This window comes from Taudactylus pleione, unplaced genomic scaffold, assembly GCF_031769625.1.
Source record: "Taudactylus pleione unplaced genomic scaffold, aTauple2 ptg000830l, whole genome shotgun sequence".
NCBI lineage: Eukaryota > Metazoa > Chordata > Amphibia > Anura > Myobatrachidae > Taudactylus > Taudactylus pleione.
Window position 1 is genome coordinate 1,004,007 of NW_028285232.1, and position 6,000 is coordinate 1,010,006.

Here is a 6,000-nt window from a genome sequence, read left to right on the forward strand (position 1 = left end):
GCTACCACTTAGAGTGCATATCGTGTGTCATACAATAAGCTGGACATGTACTACACCAATTATTGAGCATTTTGTCCTATACCAACATAACTGATCTACACTAATTGGAGTCTGGGATATGAAACTTTTGCTGGACACATTGTACCCGGTGCACCCCCTCCGTATGACATCACATGGAGTGTCGTGGCCTGCACCCGGCGCTGGGAGTGGGTGATTACAACAACACCTGGAGCATCCTCAGGATGCTCCGGGCTGCTGTAAGGGCAGCGTTGTGACCGTCTGGAGCGTCCTAAGCAGCTCATTCAGACCCGGACGCTAAGTTGCGCTCTCTTGCAGCAGTCAGGGTCCGGGTATGCAAATTCCGCGATCGCACTGTCTGGTGTAAGGGCGCCCTCTATGTATTAAAGAGCGACGGCAGAGTGAGCGCATGCCGGTATAAAGACGCCCACTTTTCTTTCTTAGCACATGTCATCTCCAGGAGGTGTATGATTAATCGGTAGCATCGAGAGCCATCGGAGCTGCACGCAGCGCTTGAGGTAGACCCTATCCCACCGCAAGCACTGCAATCACTGCAGGCTGAAATACAACCAAGTAACGTATACAATGACGCATCCATGCTAATTATGGACGCCCATTAAACGCTCTTTTGCCGCACAGACACGCCTGCGTTCGCACAACCACTCCCCCGTTCACAAGCACCTTCCCCTGTTACCACCCACAAATGGCACATTCCGTCACTCAAAGTTGCGTCCAGTCTGTGTACTACAAATGCACGATTCCCGGATGCAGTGACCGGTTCGCGCATGCGTATTTTGACGCATACGCATGCGCAGACGGGCGACAATCGCCCATAGCGAGCGATATCAGCTTAGCGTCCGGGTCTGAATTGGCCCTTATGGATGCTCCAGGCGACACTGCTGCTGAGATTCTGGCAGCAGGGTGCCATTATAGGCACCCTGCTAGCCAGTTGCAGGAGCTGTGTGTTGAGCGGCGGTGCCACCCACAGAGTAGTGTGCTCTGTGCGGTCGCACCGCTCGCACACCCGTAGTTACGGCCCTGCTGAGCTGCTACATATTTTCTAGGAGATAGCCTGCTGTTTTTATATGTGTGTATATATATATATATATATATATATATTTATATATAAAATTTACATTTTTTTAATAAATTGTTTATATATATGTATACATTTTATTGTTTTGACTGTATCAACACTTTCAAAACCCAAGAAATTTCATAGTGATTCCAAACTTTTGCTCGTTAGTACATATCTGTAATCTGTGCCACTTATCTGTAACATAAGGGGAAGGAAGAGACAACAGCCATATGTGATAATAAATACACTACAGATACCCAATCTGTACAGATCAGTGCTGTAACCCTGGTGACAAAACATCAGGCTCCGGCATCCGGCAATGGAAAAGCTCAGAGCCTAATCTTCACCTCCGCGTTTAGCAGCTTCCGCAATGCAGCCACATGTTTTGGAGCTATACAGAGGTTTAGCCAATATTCTTAGCACTTCGGACCTCATTCAGAGGCGGTCGAAGCGGCCGCACGGTGGTATAGAAAAAGGGGCCGGATATGCAAATGATGCACACGCATGTTGCATCCCTAAGGTCGTATCGTTAGCTGGCCGACCAAGGGGTGGATGCGGTCGGATCGCTAAAAATACGCCCACTTCTCGTACGCATAACACGTCATCTCCGGCTACATAAGGATTAATCGCGAGCATCGTATGCCATCGGAAGTGGTCGTAGAGCTAAAGGTTGACCTGACCCTCTCTTAAGCTCTAAGATTATGTCAGTGTAAAACCTCCCCTGTCACGTGTGCCATGACGCTACTTTGTTAATTATGCACTCCCTTAAAACGCCGTTCGCATAATGAGGCACGCCTGCGTTGGGATCTCCACACCCCCGTTTTCAAGCACCTTCCCCTGTTACCACCCACAAACGCCGCAATCTGTCACTCAAACTACCGACCTGGCGGTGTTCAAGGAGAGAGAAATTTCTGATCCTAGCCGCTAGTTTGCGCACGCGCATTGCGAACTGTACGCATGCGCAGATCAGCGAACATCAGCTGCGTACGACCGTGCGGCCGCTTCGACCGACTCTGAATGAAGTCCTTCATTCTGTCGTGGTCAGCAACTGATATGGGGCGGGCAGGGGAATGTGTGATAGAGCAACACTTCAATATTGTATAACACTACTAGGGACTTAGGGGGAGATTTAATAAAGTTTGGAGAGAGATAAAATTGTGAGCGATAAAGCATCAACCAATCTGCTCCTAACTGTCATTTTTCGAACACAACCTGTAAAGTGACAGTTAGGAGCTGATTGGTTGGTAATTTATCTCTCTCCACTTTATCTCTCTCCAAAGCTTATTACATGTCTCACTTAGTGCTAAATAATTTAAAAAAAATAAAATAATGTAAATTAAAAAACAGTCTTACCGTATGTTGGGAATGTACTCCACAGAGTTATCAGAACCTCCAGTGCTGTAGTATCCAGAATGGCCAACACTGATGTCAGAATGGATTCCTGACAAGCAGGTGGGAGCAACAGTCTGTTCTCACTATTTGGAATTGTCAGTTGATGTACTATATCAGTTTACATTAGATATCATCTATAAAGATGCTCAAGCGCCTTATATAAAGTGTGTAATATATATATATATATATATATATATATATATTGTGGCAGTATCACCAGAGATGGCGCTGGTGAGCAGCAGAATCTGTGTGGGGCAGTAGAGATCCGCCCACACAGAGAATAAAAGGATTCTGGGAAGAGGTGTAAGGGCTGCCGAGTGAACTCAGTCCAGGGAGGACTGAGGCAGACCAGTCAGACAGAGCTCACTGTGCTAGCAAGCCAGTGAGGGCCAGGAGGCCTGAACCTAGACCTGTGAGATACAGGGAAAGCTATCAAACTCTTGGACTGAGCTATGGTACCTGCAAGGAAGCAGGCCAGACTGTGAGAGGCAGCAGCCAAGCTAAGGAAGCTATACCAGGCCAGGAGGCCAGTGTCCAGTCCTGCATGTGGCAGGAAGGACCACCAATCTCAGAGACTGTGAGAGACTTTCATGCAGAGTAGCTGCTTCTGTAGAGAGGGTTCAAGAAGTGAGCTAGTGCCCTAAGAAAGGGCTGGCCATTTATTATTTTCTGTTTGTTTCCTGATTATGCTGGAAGTAAAACACCACTTTCATTTGATTTACTGGAATGCCATGTGTGAAGTCTGATTCTGCACCTAATCACTGCACCACTGACAATAGTCTACCAAGCTAATTACCCCAAGTATCACACTATATATATATATATATATATATATATATATATATATATATATATATATATATACACTAAATTTTGGTTTTGTGTATCTTTATTTTTTATTGTGAATTAATTATGGATAAAAATACTAAAAATATTAATTTGAGACAGCACATCCTTCGTTTTACTTTTATGGTCAGACAATGCCAGGCAGGGTGAGCTGTTAGGCGGGGGAAAGCCAACAGTGTAGTACAATTTGTAAGTCCAAACGTGGGTACACAGCAAGGGCAGATCAGCAGTCAAATAACAAGCCAAGAACCATAAGACAAATATATTTTCTAGGTTCACAGGGTGTGGTAAGGTACAAAAATTAGAGAACAATCACCTAGCACTGACTGCTAGTTGAGTTTCCAGCAAAGGGCATGGATCCAAACTGAGAAAGGATGATAGCTAACTGCACATGTGCAGTTAAACTTCAATGACACTGAGCCATGCAGGCGACATCAGCTTGCAGGCAATATCCCCAAAAACCTGGGAGCCATAACACCCGACCATTATACCATAGCAAGTGGTGTGAGTTTTAAATGTACGCTGGGACATCGCAATAAATAATAATATTCATGGCACAGGCTAATTGAAGTTTTGTGACACCTAAGAGAATGTAATGGATCCTGGATGCACCATAGGAATAGTGACAGAAGGAGAGATGATACGGGGTGCAGAGGTACTCCCAGAGATAGACCCAATCCCATGATCATCAGGCAGAGAGAAACACTTAGTCCATAGTATGTGATGGCTGAGGAAGCTTCATAATTTGTTACAATACCTCTGTCCAAGTAGAATCCACCTTGTGCTCAAAAGTCCTACTGTGAAGAACAACTTACTACCCGCTACTAAAGCAGAAGAAAAAAATAGAGTCCACAAACAGAGAGGATCATTCAGTAGAATAAGCAAGAAAGAGATTGTAACCTCATCACTTGGACTAGCGACACCAGGGCTGTAGGAGTATAAGGGTTTTTCCAGTCCTAAACCTATATGTTTAGTTGTGATTCCTCTGTATTCTATCATTGCATTAGTCCATTTTTAGACATAATTTGTGTCCTTTTCTCCAGCACACAAGACTATAATAAAATTCTACACCAAAGTGGTTGTGATGCTGCGACTTTGAAGTATAATGTAATTTGTGTTATTGTCTCTATAACAGCAATACTATAACAAGGAATAAACATGGTCATACCAAATAATGACTGTATAACATGTCTTCCTCATTACCTGCTTCTTCTCCTGGAGTTCCGCTATGATCGTCTTCCCTTCTATGGTCGCCTCAAAGCTATAGACAGCGGAGTCTGCAATCATGGGGAACACAAAGACGGCTTCTACCGCATTCTCCTCCAGGTTCTTATACTTGAGGGTGGCGGACACATCGGCCACGAAGCCTTTCACATGGATGTCTACCAGGATCCCCTGTAGAGGAACTGGACAGCACAAGGGGAATCATATCCATCTGCTGAGCTATAAGTCATGACTATTACCAATCAGTAGCGGCATTTATAGCTGATAGAAATGTTATTAGATTATATGGTCCATTGCTGGGCACAACACACTAGTGATCAGGGACGTCATCAGTACAAAGATCGTGTGACACGTTTCTTATTGTAACAAACTTTCTAATTTAACTGGTAACCTGAATAACTTGGATACACTTAATTAGTGTTCACTCTAGCTCCGGCGGCAGGCAGGGTGCCGGAGCTAGAGAGGGCAACTTTCTGAGCGCGGGCTAAAAGGGGGCGTGACCATAAAAGGGGGCATGGCCATAAAAGGGGGCGTGTCTATAAGACGTGTCCCCTTTTTCATCATACTTGGGGGCATGCCCGGCACTTACGGACATGCCGGGCAGCCCCCAAGCGCTGCAAACAGGGAGAATAGATGCCGGGCGCATGCGCCCGGCGTCTATTCTCCGGCGGTGACCGGGTCACCGCACATTTCTCCACCCGCGGGACACTGCATCCCGCGGGTGAAGACTGCACCCGCAGCCTGTGAGGGCAGGGTGCTTTTTGCCCTCCTTCTGGAGGGCAGGGTGCTTTTTGCCCTCCGGAAGGAGGGCAGGGTGCTGCACCCTGCTAAAACAGCCTAGCGGGAACGCTACTTAATGTAAGTATTCCACTGCCTATCATAGAATACCTTACTGCTTATACTGCTTATACCCGGACTGTGCAGTAATGTGGATTGTTTAGTATGTCTCTGACCATTATATTTCAAATAATACAGAATATATGGTCTTAAATAATGCAGTATATGTGAAAGGAATTATATCTAACTAGCTTAAGTACCTGCCATTGCCTGGGTTTAAATCTTCAAGTTATTAAGTTTTATTATGTGATGTCATCCATATCCATCCAGTGGAAGTCTGAGAACAGGCTCTCAAGCAAACTCGCTGACTGGGTTTGAGACATAAACTGTGATGACAAAAGAGGCGATCCCACATGCCGCCAGCTGACTGAAACCGAATCGCAAGGAATACGGTAAGAAGAGATATCTCTATATCTAGTGACTGCATTGAAGTACTTGGTATAACAAGCTCTGCTAGCATTGCTTAAGGATTATAATTGTTTACACTGGATGTGTTTCAACACTATTGCATGCGATTCAAGCATTACATCAGGAGGGTATTCTACAAGGACATATACCAAAAGCTCCCTATCCATATATCTGGGTCCAGGGCCGGATTAAGGTCT

The 6,000-nt window shown here is 45.3% G+C and overlaps 1 pseudogene; it reads right to left on the reverse strand.

Moving 5' to 3' along the window:
* Positions 1 to 5,602, reverse strand: part of LOC148474561 (von Willebrand factor A domain-containing protein 5A-like) — a 562,647-nt pseudogene extending 557,045 nt beyond the window's left edge.
* Between the last annotated feature and the right edge of the window lie 398 nt (positions 5,603 to 6,000).